The sequence below is a fragment of the Sciurus vulgaris genome, assembly GCF_902686455.1.
Source record: "Sciurus vulgaris genome assembly, chromosome: 6".
NCBI classification, from domain to species: Eukaryota; Metazoa; Chordata; class Mammalia; order Rodentia; family Sciuridae; genus Sciurus; species Sciurus vulgaris.
Window position 1 is genome coordinate 78,200,258 of NC_136466.1, and position 17,707 is coordinate 78,217,964.

The following is a 17,707-nucleotide window of genomic DNA, read 5'->3' on the forward strand; positions in this document are numbered from 1 at the left end:
CACTTAAATAAAAGATTTTACTGAGATTTTACAAAAAACTTCCATAGCTCAAGAAGAAATAAACAACTCAGCTAAAAAGTGGGCAAGAATGTTTTATCTGACAAGTGGATGCTGATCCATAGTGGGGGGTGGGTAGGGAAGAATGAAGGAACTTTGGATTGTGCAGGGGCGAGTGAGGGGAGTGGGGGGGTAGTGGGGATGGGAAGGGTGGTAGAATGAGACAGACATTATTACCCTATATACATGTATGATTAGACTACTAGTGTGATTCAGCACCATCTACAGCCGGAGGAATGAGAAGTTATGCTTCATTTGTGTACAATGTGTCAAAATGAATTCTACTGTCATGTATTAGAACAAATTTTTTAAATGGAAAAAAGTGGGCAAAAAATTCACCAGTCTCTAAAAAGTATATAAAAAGATGCTAGCATCATTAGTTAATAGGGAGATGAAAATTAAAACCACAGTGAGATGCCACATCATGCCTGCTAGAATAGTTATAATAAGACAGATAATAAGGCTGCAGTTGTGGCTCAGTGGTAGAGCACTTGCCTGGCACCTGTGAGGCACTGGGTTCCATCCTCAGCCCCACATAAAAATTAATAAATGAGGGATGGGGTTGTGGCTCAGTGGTAAAGCACTCACCTAGCATGTGTGAGACCTTGGGTTCAATCCTCAGCACCACATAAAATAAAATAAAGGGACAGAAGCAGCTCCGGCCCGCCCGCAGGTTGCTTCAGAGACCAGCACAGGGCGCCAGGGACTCCACCAAGCAGCCCAGCCCCCTCCGGTGGGAAGCGCCTCTCTAGGCTAGCTTCCCGGGGCAGACCGCCCAGTGAGAGCCTCCTGACGCAGAGCCAACCATGGGTCCCCAAGCCAGCGGAGACATCCGATACACAAGCGGCTTCTGGGACCAGGGCTGGGCAGCCAGAGACCTCTCCAGGCAGCATTGTCCCCCACCAGCTGCAGGCTTTTTCCACAGGGCAATCCAAGATGGCGGACTAGAGGGTGACTGCATCTCCAGTCGCTCCAGAACCCAGGATTCAAGAAGGGGAGGCATTGAGAGACTCAGACTAAGATAGAACCACGGGGTGAGTCTCCCCCACCCAGCGAACCGCAGCTGGGTGGCAGGCCAGGATTCCAGTGGCTTATTAGAGTAGGACAAGGCAGATAGCGTCTCCCCCAGGCAGCTCTGTGCAGTCTGGCGGTGGGCTCCACCCACAGGGACAGATCCTCCAACCTCTTGGAACAGGCCCCCCAGTGAGAGCCCTTCTGCACAGAAGCAGCGCGGCCAGCTCCGGCCCACCCCGGCCAGCTCCGGCCCGCCCCGCTGCCAGCTCCAGCCTGCCCGCAGTTTGCTTCAGTGACCAGCACAGGGCACCAGGGACTTCCCCAACCAGCCCAGCCCCCCTCTGGCAGGAAGCGCCTCTCTAGGCTAGCTTCTCGGGGCAAACCACCCAGTGAGAGCCTGTCTACACAGAGCCAGCCACAGGTCCCCAAGCCAGTGGAGACCTCCGACCTACAACCAGCCTCTGGAACCAGGGCTGTGCAACAAGAGACCTCTCCAGGTCTCTCTCCCTGGAACCGGTAGCGGGCTAGGGGCAGCGTTCTTCGGAAGCACTGCATTATCAAATTAATCCAAGACTTCTGGCTACTGAAGGCTGATAGGTGATACACTGGAAATCTACAGGGTCACTATAAGCCAATAGAGGAAATCTACAATATCACAGAGTCCCATTGACATCTGACCAATATGAGAAAACAAGGGAAGAAAATGTCCAAAACAAACCTAGATATTATATCAATAAAACCCAATGACAGCACAGCAGAAGAAATGTCTGAAAGGGAGTTCAGAATGTACATAATTAAAACAATCAGGGAAGCAAACGAGGAGATGAAAGAACAAATGCAGGCATTAAATGAACGCACTAATCAACAGTTAAAAGAGCAAATAACAGAAGCAAAAGAGCATTTCAATAAAGAGTTAGAGATACTGAAAAAAAAAACAAATGGAAATCCTTGAAATGAAGGAAACAATAAACCAAGTTAAAAACTCCATAGAAAGCATAACCAATAGGATAGATCACCTGGAAGACAGAACCTCAGATATTGAAGACAAAATATTTAATCTTGAAAACAAGGTTGACCAAACAGAGAAGATGGTAAGAAATCATGAACAGAATCTACAAGAATTATGGGATATCATGAAGAGGCCAAATTTAAGAATAATTGGGATTGAGGAAGGCTTAGAGAAACAAACCAAAGGAATGAACAATCTATTCAATGAAATAATATCAGAAAATTTCCCAAATCTCAAGAATGAAATGGAAAACCAAGTACAAGAGGCTTATAGGACTCCAAATATGCAAAATTACAACAGATCTACACCAAGGCACATTATTATGAAAATACCTAACATTCAAAATAAAGACAGAATTTTAAAGGCCGCGAGAGAAAAGAATCAGATTACATTCAGGGGGAAACCAATAAGAATATCAGCAGATTTTTTAGTCCAGACCCTAAAAGCTAGAAGGGCCTAGAACAACATTTACCAAGCCCTGAAAGAAAATGGATGCCAACCAAGAATTTTATACCCAGCAAAACTTACTTTCAGATTTGACGATGAGATAAAATCCTTCCACGATAAACAAAAGCTAAAGAAATTTACTAAAAGAAAGCCGGCATTACAGAACATTCTCAGCAAAATATTCCATGAGGAAGAGATGAAAAACAACGATGTAAATCAGCAACGGGAGGAACTAGCCTAAAGGAATAGCCAAATAAAGGAGAAACCAAATCATGTCAAAAAACAAAAATGAGTCCAATGACTAGGAATACAAATCATATCACAATAATAACTGTGAATGTTAATGGCCTGAACACAATCAAAAGACATAGACTGGCAAAATGGATTAAAAAGAAAAATCCAACAATATGCTGCCTGCAAGAGACTCACCTCATAGAAAGAGATACCCATAGACTAAAGGTGAAAGGATGGGAAAAGAGACTCATCTCATAGAAAGAGATACCCATAGACTAAAGGTGAAAGGATGGGAAAAAACATACCATGCACAGGGACACAGCAAAAAAGCTGGAGTATCCATCCTCATTTCAGATAATGTGGACTTTAAGCCAAAACTAGTCAGAAGGGATAAAGAAGGACATTACATACTGCTTAAGGGAAGCATAAATCAGCAAGACATAACAATCATAAATATCTATGCCCCAAACATTGGCTCATCCATGTACGTCAAACAAATCCTTCTCAATTCCAGAAATCAAATAGACCACAACACAATAATACTAGGTGATTTTAACACACCTCTCTCACCACTGGATAGATCGTCCAAACAAAAATTGAATAAAGCAACCATAGATCTCAACAACACAATCAACAATTTAGACTTAACTGACATATAGAATATACCATCCAACAAAGAACGAATATACTTTCTTCTCAGCAGCACATGGATCCTTCTCTAAAATAGACCATGTTTTATGCCACAAAGCTACTGTTAGCAAATACAAGAAGATAGAGATACTACCTTGTACTCTATCAGATCATAATGGACTGAAATTAGAAATAAATGACAGAATAAAAAACAGAAACTTCTCCAATACTTGGAGATTAAATAATACACTATTATACGATGAATGGATAACAGAAGACATAAGGAGGGAAATTAAAAAATTCTTAGAAGTAAATGAGAACAAAGACACATCACATCAAAATCTCTGGGACACTATGAAAGCCGTACTTAAAGGAAGATTTATTTCATGGGGCGCATTCAACAAAAGAAGTAGAAATCAACAAATAAACGACTTAACGCTACAGCTCAAAGCCCTAGAAAAAGAAGAGCAGACCAACACCAAAAGTACTGGAAGACAGGAAATAGTTAAAATCAGAGCCGAAATCAACGAAATTGAAACAAAAGAAACAATCGGAAAAATTAACAAAATAAATAGTTGGTTCTTTGAAAAAACAAACAAAATTGATAAACCCTTAGCCACGCTAACAAAGAGAAAAAGGGAGAAAACTCAAATTACTAAAATTCGGAATGAACAAGGAAATATCACAACAGACACGAGTGAAATACAAAACATAATTAGAAGCTATTTTGAAAATCTATACTCCAACGAAACAGAAAACCTCAAAGACATCAACAAGTTTCTAGAGACATACGAATTACCTAAACTGAACAAGGAAGACATACACAACTTAAATAAATCAATTTCAAGCAATGAAATAGAAGAGGTCATCAAAAGCCTACCAACAAAGAAAAGTCTGGGGCCAGATGGGTTCTCAGCCGAGTTCTACAAAACCTTTAAAGAAGAGCTCATTCCAATACTTCTCAAAGTATTCCATAAAATAGAAGAGGAGGGAACCCTCCCAAACTCATTCTATGAAGCCAATATCACCCTGATACCTAAACCAGACAGAGATACATCGAGGAAACAAAACTTCAGACCAATATTCTTAATGAACATCGACGCAAAAATTCTCAACAAAATTTTAGCAAATCACATACAAAAATATATTAAAAAGATAGTGCACCACGATCAAGTGGGTTTTATCCCAGGGATGCAAGGTTGGTTCAACATCCGGAAATCAATAAATGTCATTCACCATATCAACAGACTAAAAGTTAAGAATCACATGATTATTTCAATAGATGCAAAAAAAGCATTCGATAAAATACAACATCCTTTCATGCTCAAAACACTAGAAAAAATTGGGGTAGTGGGAACATTCCTTAACATTGTGAGGCCATCTATGCTAAGCCCATGGCCAATATCATTCTAAATGGTGAAAAACTGAAAGCATTCCCCCTAAAAACTGGAACAAGGCAGGGATGCCCTCTTTCACCACTTCTATTCAACATTGTTCTTGAGACTCTAGCCAGAGCAATTAGACAAACCAAAGAAATTAAAGGGATACAAATTGGAAAAGAGGAACTCAAACTATCCCTGTTCGCTGATGTCATGATTATATATTTAGAGGAACCTGGAAATTCCACCAGAAAACTCTTAGAACTCATAAGTGAATTCAGTAAAGTAGCAGGTTACAAGATCAATACTCATAAATCCAATGCATTTTTATACATAAGTGATGAATCTTCAGAAAGAGAAATTAGGAAAACTACCCCATTCACAATAGCATCAAAAACAATAAAATACTTGGGAATCAATCTCACAAAAGAGGTGAAAGACCTCTACAATGAGAACTACAGAACACTGAAGAAAGAAATTAAAGAAAACCTTAGAAGATGGAAATGTTCATGGATAGGAAGAATTAATATTGTCAAAATGGCCATACTACCAAAAGTGCTATATAGATTCAATGCAATTCCAATTAAAATCTCAATGACGTACCTTACAGAAATAGAGCAAGCAATTATGAAATTCATCTGGAAGAATAAGAAACCCAGAATAGCTAACGCAATCCTCAGTAGAAAGAGCGAAGCAGGGGGTATCGCAATACCAGTTCTTCAACTCTATTACAGAGCAATAGTAACAAAAACGGCATGGTATTGGTACCAAAATAGTCAGGTAGATCAATGGTACAGAATAGAGGACACGGACACAAACCCAAATAAATACAATTTTCTCATACTAGATAAAGGTGCCAAAAATATGCAATGGAGAAAAGATAGCCTCTTCAACAAATGGTGCTGGGAAAACTGGAAAACCATATGCAACAGAATGAAATTAAACCCCTGCACAACACTCAACTCACAATGGATGAAGGACCTCGGAATCAGACCAGAGACCCTGCATCTTATAGAAGAAAAAGTAGGTCCAAACCTTCAACTTGTTGGCTTAGGATCAGACTTCCTTAACAGGACTCCCATAGCACAAGAAATAAAAGCAAGAATCAATAACTGGGATAGATTCAAACTAAATAGGTTTCTCTCAGCAAAGAAAACTATCAGCAATGTGAAGAGAGAGCCTACAGAGTGGGAGAATATCTTTGCCAATCATACTTCAGATAGAGCGCTAATATCCCGAATCTATAAAGAACTCAAAAAACTCTACACCAAGAATACAAATAATCCAATCAACAAATGGCCTAAGGTAATGAACAGACACTTCACAGAAGAAGATGTACAAGCAATCAACAGATATATGAAAAAATGTTCAACATCTCTAGTAATAAGAGAAATGCAAATCAAAACTACCCTAAGATTCCATCTCACCCCAATTAGAATGGCAATTATCAAGAACACAAGCAACAATAGGTGTTGGCGAGGATGTGGGGAAAAAGGTACACTCATACATTGCTGGTGGGGTTGCAAACTAGTGCAGCCACTCTGGAAAGCAGTATGGAGATTCCTCAGAAAGCTTGGAATGGAACCACCATTTGACCCAGCTATCCCACTCCTTGGTCTATACCCAAAGGACTTAAAATCAGCATACTACAGAGATACAGCCACATCAATGTTCATAGCTGCTCAATTCACTATAGCCAGATTGTGGAACCAACCCAGATGCCCTTCAGTTGATGAATGGATAAAGAAACTGTGGCATATATATACAATGGAATATTACTCCGCCATGAGGAATGACAAAATTATGGCATTCGCAGGCAAATGGATGAAATTGGAGGATATCATGCTAAGTGAGATAAGCCAATCTCAAAAAACTAAAGGACGAATGATCTCGCTGATAAGCGGATGAGGACATACAGGGAGGGGTAGGGGGATTAGTGTTAGGGTTAGGGTTAGGTTTAGGGTTAAGGATAAGGAGTGTGGTAAGAATGAGGAAGAAAGGAATGTATAGAGGGTAAAGAGGGGTGGGAGGGGAGGGGGGAAGGGAAAAAAATAGCAAAATGAATCAAACAACATTGTCCTATGTAAATTTATGATTTTTAATTAAAATTTTAAAAAAACATGAATTAAATAAAACAAGAGCTCAAATGTACTTTAAAAATAAAAAATAAAATAAATAAAATAAAATAAAATAAAGGTATTGTGTTTACCTACAACTAAAACAAAAAATAAAAAATAAAAAAATAAATGAAACAAAGGTAGGTGTCCATCTACAACTAAAAATACTTAAACAAAAAAAGACAAATAATACAAATATTAATAATGGGAAACTTTGGGCTGGGGATGTTACTCTGGTATAGCCCTCGCTGAGCATATGTGAGACCCTGGTTTTAATCACCAGCACCTCAAAAATAAATAAATAAATAATCAAAACAAAACTTTTATACATGGTTGATGAGAGTGTAATATGGAAAATAGTCAATTTCTCAAAAATGTAAACATAAAATTCCCTTACTCTACTCCTAGGAATCTATCCAAAAGAAATGAAAATGTATCCACACAAAACTGTGAATACTCATAGCATTATTCATACTGACTGAAAACTGGAGAAAACCTAAATGTCCATCAGCTGATGAATGGTTAATCCAAAGTGGTTTATCCATACAATGGAATACTATTTAGTAAAAAAAAGGGACACACTACTTCCATGCTGTGAAATGGATGAACCTCAAAGCATTATGAATGGGCACAATGTGGCATTCCTGTAATCCCAGCAATTCAGGACACTGAAGCAGGAGGATTACAAGTTCAAGGCTAGCCTCAGCAACTTAGAGAGACTGTCTCAAAATAAAAAATAAAAAGGGAATGTACCTCAGTGGTAAAGCATGCCTGTGTTCAATCCCCAGTACGAAGAAGAAAAAGAAAGAAGAAGAAGAAGGAGGGGGGGGGGGGGGGAGGAGGAGGAGGAGGAGGAGGAAGAGGAAAGAAAGCGTTATGAAAGAAACTAGACAGAGAGCACATAATATAAGTTTCCATTATTCGAACTATAAAGAAGAGATAAATCTATAGAAATAGAAGAACTATTTGTTGCCTATGGCTGGTGGTAAGAACGGACATTAAATATAAATAAGCATGGGTGATTTTACTGGGGTGATAAAATGTTCTAAAATTGATTTATGGTGATAGTTGCACTGCTCTGTAAATTTACTAAAAAGTGTGTATTTGAATATACTTAATAGTGAATTTTGTAACATGAAGTATACCTCAATAAAGATTTTTTTAAATCATTTTTAAAAAGGTGCTGCCTTTAGGGAATGACTCTCAGAAAGCAATTGTTCCTTTTCCTTTCAAATGCAGCTCCCACAAACTCTACTTTTGACATTCAAAAATGGTTGATTTGAACAGTTTGTCTTAAGGTAGTTCCTCTTCCCCCTCTTCCCTGCCCAATTTCAAATGAAGGAAAGAAGAAAAGGGGGTAGAGTTATTAAATAGCACTAGTGTTGTTCTTTGAAAAAGCTGCAAAATATATATTTGTGTTTGGATTGCTCTGTGACCTTTCTGTGCTGTCGTCCAAATGCTTCCTACCTCTCCCTGTCTTCTTGTTTCCCCTGCAGGAACCAAGAACTCCACCAAGCTCTCTAGACAATGATTTACAATGTTTTCATTGTTTACTCATCCATTAAAACAGACATAAAAATTAATATACACAGTACTGATTTTAAAAATTCAGTATTTTTCAAATGAGAGCTTTATAGTTACACATGGTAGTTGAGTTATTCCCGAAAAATTTACACATGTATGGAAGTAGATTTCAGTTCATGATCTCCGCTTTTCTCTCTCTCTTTTTCCTCCCATCCTCCCTCCCCTTGCCTCCTTCCTCTACTGGTCTTCCTTTTGCTTGTTCATTAATTTATATTTGATTGGTTCTGTGTGGTATCCTATCCTTCCTTTTCCCATTCCTTGATCTTGCTGAGCTTTTAAACCAGGGATTCTGAACTTGCTGTTTTATCTTGAAGCCACAACACACCCGACTCCTGTAAGAAGGGCATACATTTGGGATGGCAGTACCCTCAAGACATACTCACCTCTTAAAGATTCCACCTCCCATTATCATCCCACTGACAATTAAATTTCTTTCCTTTTCCTTTTTCTTCTTTCTACACCCCCACCCCCACTCTTTTTTGCTAATACTGGGGATTGAACCAGGGTGCTGTAACAGTGAACTACATTCCCAGCTCTTATTTTTTATTTTAAGACAGAATCTCACTAAGTTGCTGAGGCAGACCTTGAACTTGGGATCCTGCTGCCCCAGTCTACTGAGTCACTAAGATTCTAGGCATGCTCCACCAAGACTGATCCATTGGCAATTAAATTTCAACATGCATTTTGAAGGGAAACATTTAAGCCATAGCAAGGTCATTCTTGATTTTACCCTTGGTTTCTTACATTTCCATTCTACTTTGCTCTTTGTCATATGGCTCCAGCTACACTTCTTTTGGTTGGTCTGGGACTCCTCTCTCAGAGTTCACATGACTGTCTTCCCATATCAGCGTTCTGTTCAAATGTTACCTCATCAAGAGGTCTTCCTTAACCACTTTATCTATTAGCCCCAGTCCCCAATACATAATCTATTTTCTAGAATGTAAGCCCAATAAAGCTTGGCTTTGTGACCCACACCTGTAATCCCAGCGACTCTAGATGCTGACACATAGGAATGCAAGCTCAAGGTCAACCTGCCCATTCATAAGACTCTATCTTAAAAAAAAGGATGAGCAGGGGAGGGAGAACCCCATTAAGAAGCAGATACTCTGACAGTTTTATTCAATACAACATCTTACAGAGTCAGAGTAGATGCTCAAAAATATTTGTTGAATGATCCTCTGGAATGGAGTTACAACCTCAAATAGTGATTCGCTCCTAAAATGCCACAAATTGCATACACCAAATAAATGCTTGTGTGTATGTATTATTGTACTTGGTTAAAGAAAAGATTTAAAGTGGGGAAAAAAGTGAGTGACCTAGCTGGGTGCAGTGGTGCACCACTGTAATCCCATCGGCTGGGGAGGCTGAGGCAGGAGGATTGTGAGTTCAAAACCAGCCTCAGCAAAAGCAAGATGTTAAGCAATTCAGTGAGACCCTTATCTAAATAAAATACAAAATAGGGAGGTTTCAAGATGGTGGAATAGAGGGTGGCTGCATTTCATGTTGCTCCAGGACTCAGGATTCAAAAGAGGAGAAATTGAGAGACTTGGCTTGGAACCAACTCAAAGCAGCCGGGTGAGTCTCTCCCGTTGGGGAGGCGTCCCGGATGGGGCGGTAGTCCCGGAACGCAGGGATCTTTGTGAAGTAGAGCAGCCGGCGAGACACCCCTCCCCCGCTGGAGCAGTGAACTCGGACAACTGGGAGCATCGTAGAGGAGGCCGCTCAGCACAGCGCTGGGACTCGGAGCAACCACTGGGGCTCCGGGTGGTGGCCCAGAGGAGGGGCTGCTAGGAGAGCTGTTTGGACTCAGAGCGACCACTCCTGAACACCGGGGCCTGTGTGGAGGAGGAGGAGGAGGAGGAAGAGCAGTGTGGCCAGGCGCTTGGACTTGGAGCAACTGCGCCAGAGCTACAGGTGGTTGCCAGAGGAGGAGCTGCTCGGCGAGCTGTTCGGACTCAGAGCGACCATTCCTGAATGCCAGGGCCTGCCCGCAGGAGGAGGAGGAGAAGTGTGGCTGCTTGGATTCGGAGCGACTATACCAGAGCTACGGGCAGTTGCCGGAGGAGGAGCTGCGTGGCGAGCTGTTTGGACTCAAAGCGACCTTTCCTGAACACAGGGGCCTGCCCGGAGGAGGAGGAGGAGGAGGAGCGCGGCAGGTCGCTTGGACTCGCCGTGACTGCGTTGGAGCTCCAGGCGGCTGCTCAGAGGAGGAGACGAGTGGTGAGTTGTTTGAACTTAAAGTGACCGCTCCTGAACACCAGGGGGCTGCCTGGAGGAGGAGCGCGGTGGGTCGCTTGGTCTCCAGTGGCCGCGCCAGAGCTTCGGGCCACTGTCTGGAGGAAGAGGCATGCAGCAGGTCTCTGGGACTCGGAGCAATTGTACGGGACTCCAGGTGGCTGCTCACAGGAGGGGCCGCATAGCCAGGCAATTAGGTGCAGAGCAGGGTCCAGGACCTAGGAATCTTCTTGGTGGAAGAGCCGCACAGAGACACGCTTGGGGTGGAGCAAAGGTTCCAGGACTGCGGGCAGATTCTCTGAGGAGAGGCAGCCTAAGGAGACTCATCTGCAAAGGGTGAGGCTCCCAGGCCTAGGAGGTAGGGCCGGGCCCTTGGGAACATTGCAGAGGAAAGCAGCCCAGCCCAGGCAGTAGTTGTAGATTGAGGGGAACCTCTAGGAGAGGAACTGACCAGCGAGACCTTCCCACCAGGTGAGTCTTCCCTGCCAGGTGAGGTTTTCCCACAAGGACGGTAAAACCAGAGACACAGGCCCAAACAGGCTTCGCCTCAGCCCGCAGCCTAGTTACCCTTTGGATGACCATTGGTCAACAAGTGGAGACACCTCTGCCCACTAGCAGGTTATATACCCCACCTGAAGGCCACTACCCCTAGAGAGGCAGCTTCCTTGTGGAGCACCGCACTATCAACTTCCTCCAAGACTTCAGCCTACTGAAGGCTAAGAGGGGATATATATAGAAATCTTCAGGGACATTATAAGTCAATAGAGGAAATCTGCAATATCTCAGCAGTCCACTGATACCTGAACAACATGAGAAAACAAGGGAAGAATATGCCCCAAACAAATGTAGATGTTACATCAATAAAACCCAATGACAGCATGGCAGAAGAAATGACAGAAAAGGAGTTGAGGAATGTAGGACATAAAGTGAGGGTTGGGGGAGTGACTTTCATTTGATAGCTTTTGTCAATCAAGATCTGCAAAGATTTGCATATCTATTGCTGGGTCCCTGGATGTTATTCAAAACTTTACACCTGGACTCAAATTGCTTTTCCAAAATTGTCCCTCATTCCAGCCTCAGACCTCCACCATACAGCATCAAAGTGCACCTAATTAACAAAGGTTAATTGTTGTCATTACCATTATCATTCTTTAAAAATACAGTTGCTGCTCCTTTTCATGAAGTTTTCCCAAAAGATTCCTTCTGCCTCCCTCAATATCATTAACTTCATCTTTTTTCTGACTTCCCAAGGCACTCCTTTCCTCAGCACTCCCTCTAGTCTACCTCACTTCAGAGTTAATTGTGTCCTTCTCATCCCACTCTGCAGGATTTTATCAAGTAAGGGAATCTTATCATATTCAGGCAAGTGCTTTACCACCCAGCCATATCCCAGACCTCTGTCATAGTTATCTTCAAAACTTCATATATATAACCTTAAGATTTCTACCAGATTTACATGAAAAGTAAACATACATTATTTTGCTTTTCTAAGATATAATTGATTGCCTATAAGATTTTAGGTCCATTTAGATAAAAGATTAGAAAGGAGGCAGTGTGTATCAGATTTATAATTTCTTCACACTAACAATACATGTCATTAATTCCAACATTAACCTGCTTTGAAACAATATTAGGGTTTTCCTCCCAACAGTGAGGGGCAAGTTGCATGCACAGAATAGTCACTAAAATAAACTATAGTTAGCTTTACTCCATTAGCATATAAAAATCAGACCAGGGCAGAGACCTAAGATGATAATGGACAAGCCTGGCAAGAAAAGGCATGAAAAGGAAGAGCACAGGTGATCTGAAATGCCACCTCCACATGCGATGATATCAAGAAACTGGGTACTTGTCTAACCTGGAAGTACAAAAAAGTGACACTTATCTGCCCTTTTGTTTCAGTAAGCCTGGGTTTTCTGTCCCTGCCTGACAGACTGCCTCCCTTGTGCTCAAGCATGAGAACAAAGTGGCTGATTCCTCTGACTGAGTTTTCTGATAAAGAGGCTAAGAACCCACAGACTTTATGATGTTCCCGGGACTTAATGTATTTATAAAGAGGTTCTCAGACTCATTTCATGGACATTTTTTTAAAGGTATATATATATTCTTTTCTTCTATCAGTCACATAGCACCTGTCACACAGCAACTCTTTTCAATTTCAACAGATGTTTCCCACAAAAAAATTACTACTGTCTTGCGGTAAATCAACAATAATAATACGCTCTCTCACCATCCCTGCCTTTTCCTGGAACACTGATTTAGAGCTATCTGAATCTATGTTTCCTAAATTTCAATTCCTAAGACCCCCCCAAATAAAGTCCCTTTTACTTTTTCAATTTCTATGTTTGGATTGATCAACAATGGAGGAAGGGAACATTCTTATTCCTGAAGATGAAGGGACACAGACAGGAATCTAAAGTTACCATAAGATGACTTGTATAAACAAAATTATTCAAAATGACCAGAACTTAGTCATTTACCCAATGATTACTATTCCCATGAAAGAACAGAAAATTACAGATTTCTAAATGTTTCCAAATGCTTGAAAAATATCCATCTATATGCCTATGAGATGGGAGATAGAAATGGGGACCTTGGAGAATGGGGATCCCACCACCCCAGATTAAAACCCTGGGCTAAAGCTTGGGGTTTTTTTTGGTTTGGGCTGTCTGACTAGAAGATCCCACTTATGATTGGATGCCTGTAAATTGTTTTTTTTTTTAATTTGTTCTTTTTAGATATACATGACAGTAGACTATATTCTGTCATATTATATATCCATGGAGTATAACTTATTCTAATAGGATCATGTTCTTGCAGTTGCACAAGAAGAGGAGTTTCACTGGTTGTGCATTAATATATTCACATAGGAAAGTTTTGTCCAATTCATTTTACTGCCTTTCCCATTCCCATCCCTTCTCCTTTCCCTTCATTTCCCTTTGTCTAATCCAATGAACTTCTATACTCGTCCCCCTCCACCACTATCCCTTGTTATGGGCTAGTATCCACACATCAGAGAGAACATTTGGACTCTGGTTTTGGGGGATTGGCTCATTTCACTTAGCATGATAGTTTCCAGTTCCATCCATTTACAGGCAAATGCCATAATAACATTCTTCTTTGTAGCTGAGTAATATTCCATTGTATATACATACCACATTTTCTTTTTTTTTTTCTTTTTTCTTTTTTTATTGTAAACAAATGGGATACATGTTGTTTCTCTGTTTGTACATATACTACATTTTCTTAAACCATTCATCCACTGAAGGACACCTAGGTTGGTTTCATACCTTAGTATTGTGAATTGAGCTGCTATAAATAATGATGTGCCTGTGTCACTGTAGTATGCTGATTTTAAGTCCTTTGGGTATATACCAAGGAGTGGGATAACTGGGTCAAGTGGTGGTTCCATTCCCAAGTTTCCTGAGGAAATTTCATACTGCTTCCCAGAGTGATTTCACCAATTTGCATTCCCACCAGCAATATATGAGTCTACCTTTTCCTCCACATCAGCACCAACATTTATGTTTCTTGTATTCTTGATAATTGCCATTCTGAATGGACTGAGATAGAATCTCAGTGTAGTTTTAATTTGCATTTCTCTAATTGCTTTAGATGTTGAACATTCTTTCATCTATTTGTTGGTCCTTCATATTTCTTCTGTGAAGTACCTAGTCAGTTCCTTTACCATTTATTGATTGGGTCATTTTATTTTATTTGTTTTGTTTAACCTTTATTTTATTTTTTTAGATTCAAGATATTTTATTAATGGCTACTACAAACAGTAAGATAGCTCAATTAGATTACCAAGTACAAAATCAACATACAAAAATCAGTAGTTTACATATATTCAAACAATCCTTTGGAAGATTTACTGGAAGAAAAGATTTCATATAACAGTAACAAAAATATATTAATATGTTTGTCAATAAATATGTGAGACCTATTAAAAATTAAAATTAAAATACCACTGTAGGCAAAAAAATAGCCTTTCTACAAATAGAAGGAACTTATTATTGTATAAATTAATTTGTAAATTTAACAAAATATCAATGAAAACTTAACAGTTTTAAGCTATAACACTTGATTCTAAATTTAGTGAAAAAAAATAAACATAGAAGTGGGACCAGCACTAAAGCACATTAAGGCATTTTAAAAAGCCTAAATAATTTAAGAGTATAATACTGGTCTATTAGCAAAAACAGAATGCCCAGAAGTAAGTACACTAAGATACATATAGAAATTGAATGTGTAAAGAGGACATCATTTCAAATCACTAGGAAAAAGAAGTAGTCAATAAATGTTATAGGGATAAGTAGAATAATATCACTGCCTTACCTCATATACATGATAAAATCCATATGTTCTAAAGATATTTTTAAAATAACACAACCATTAAATAATAAGAAGGAAATTTGGAATTTTTTTCTTTACAAATCTGGAGTTAGCAAGAACTATCTAACCTTTTATGATTCAAAATCCCAAGTCATAAATTATTTCACTAGTACTTTTTGGTACATAAAAATCAATATTTATGGAAAGAAGCACCATAAACAAACTTTTAAAGAAAGACAACTAAGGGAGATATTTACAGCTCATTTCACAATAGCTTCCTAACATGTAAATTGACAAAATCATAACCCTTTCAAAACACAGAAAAAGGAAATAAAATTTGCTATTAATAAACAACAAGATAGTTAACTTCACTCATTAAAAAAGAGAAATGTAAATTAAAACTGCAGATGAAAGACCATATTCTCTCTCTCCATTGGCAAAAATATAAAGTTAGCTAACATACTTTATTGATAGGACTCTGGAGGTGAAAGCATTTTATCATGTATTCTGGCAACAGTGTGTTAAAGTCACCCAGTATTATTGTGTTGTGGTCTATTTGATTCCTGGAATTGAGAAGGATTTGTACATGGATGTGCTGTTGTTTGGGGCATAAATATTTACAATCACTATGTCTTCCTGATTTATGTTTCCCTTAAGCAGTATGAAATGTCCTTCTTTATCCCTTCTGACTAACTTTGGCTTGAAGTCCACTTTATCTGATATGAGGATGGAAACCCCCACTTTTTTACTGAGTACATGGGCATGGTATGTTTTTTTCCCATTCTTTCACCATTTTTTTCCCATTCTTCATTGAATAGTTTGTTCATTCCTTTGGTCTGTGGATGTCTTTTTCTATGAGATGAGTCTCTTGAAGGCATATTGTAGGGTCTTTCTTTTTAATCCAATCTGCCAGTCTGTGTCTTTTGATTGATGAACATTCGGGGTTATTATTGAGATATGATATGTATTTCCAGTCCTTCTGACTTATTTTAGCTTGACTTGGTTTCTCTCTCTCTCTTTTTTTTTTTTTTGGCAGTACTAGGGATTGAACTCAGGGCCTTATGCTTGCAAGGCAAGCACTCTACCAGCTGAGCTATCTCCCCAGCCCTTGGTATCTCTTTTGATTGACTTTTCCTTTAGGGTAGTTCCTCACTTTGCTGACCTACATTGTTGTTTTTCATTTCCTCCTCATGGAATATTTTGCTGAGAATGTTCTAAAAGTGCAGGCTTTCTATTTGTAAATTCTTTTAACTTTTGTTAATCATGGAAGGATTTTATTATGTCTTCAAGTCTGAAGGTTAGTTTTGCTTGGTATAAGATTCTTGGTTGGCAACCATGTTCTTTCAGAGTTTGAAATATATTGTTCCAGGCCCTTCTAGCTTTTAGGGTCTGGGCTGATAAATCTGCTGATATCCTTATTGGTTTTCCCCATATGTAATTCGATGCTTTTCTCTCTCAGTCTTCAAAATTCTCTTTATTTTGAAAATGAGGCATTTTCATTATAATGTGCCTTGGTGTGCATCTGTTGTAATTTTGTACATTTGATGTTCTGTAAGCCTCTTGTAGTTGATTTTCTATTTTATTCTTCAGGTTTGGGAAATTTTCTGATATTACTTCATTGAATAGTTTGTTCATTCCTTTGGTTTGTATCTCTGGGCCTTCCTCAATCCTGATAATTCTTCAATTTGGTCTTTTCATTATATCCTATAGTTCTTGGAGATTTTGTTCATGCTTTCTTAACATCTTCTCTGTTTGGTCAACTTTATTTTCAAGATTAAAGATTTTGTCTTCATTGTCTGAGGTTCTATATTCCAAGTGATCTAGTCTGTTGGTGATGCTTTCCATTAAATTTTTTATTTGGTTTATTGTTTCCTTCATTTCAAGGATTTCTGCTTGATTTTTGTTTGTTTGTTTTGAGAATCTCTATCTCTTTGTTGAAATGATCTTTTGTTTCCTGCAGTTGCTCTTTCAACTGCTTATTGGAGTGATCATTCATTGCCTGCATTTGCTCTCTTATCTCATCCTTTGCTTCACAAATCATTTTAAATAAGTATATTCTGAACTCCTTTTTTGACATTTCTTCTACCATGCTGTCATTGGATTCTATTAATATAGAATCTTGATTTGTTTGGAACACTTTCCTCCCTTGTTTTTTCATGTTGTTCATGTATCTTCCCCTCTAGCAGTGCAGATCTAGGGTATTGTAGTATCCCCCCTTTAAGCTTATAGTGGCACTGCAGGTTTCCAAAACCTCTTCTTTAAGGGGGAGATCAACATTAGCAGCACCCAATACAGACGATATGCAGCCCTAAACCAAATAGCCCCTATGAAGATGTTAACAATATTGTCATAATAAACAGAGAAGATAAGTTCAATTATTATCTACAGTATAACAACTAGATTTGCAATGAGGTCTACAATTTCTAATGGTGGTCAAAGAGGATGGAGAGGGGTGTAGGATGTACCTGTTAATGGGGTAAAAAAAAAAAGAGGATATAGAAGTACTAGATCATAGAAAGAGTGAAAGCAGAATCAAAAGAAGTTGGTAGTTAGCATGAGGAAAGAGAGAAAGAGACTCTGAGGAAACAGGTAAAGAAAAGGAAAATGGAGCAAGAAAAATAAATAAAACTGTAATATTTTCAGAGAGAAAAAAAAAAAAACCCTAC

General features: G+C 39.3%; 1 long non-coding RNA gene across 1 annotated transcript in view; it reads right to left on the reverse strand.

The window, feature by feature from the left end:
• LOC306663164 overlaps positions 1 to 17,707 on the reverse strand; it is a 46,544-nt gene that overhangs the window by 20,624 nt on the left and 8,213 nt on the right. The window lies entirely within an intron of this gene.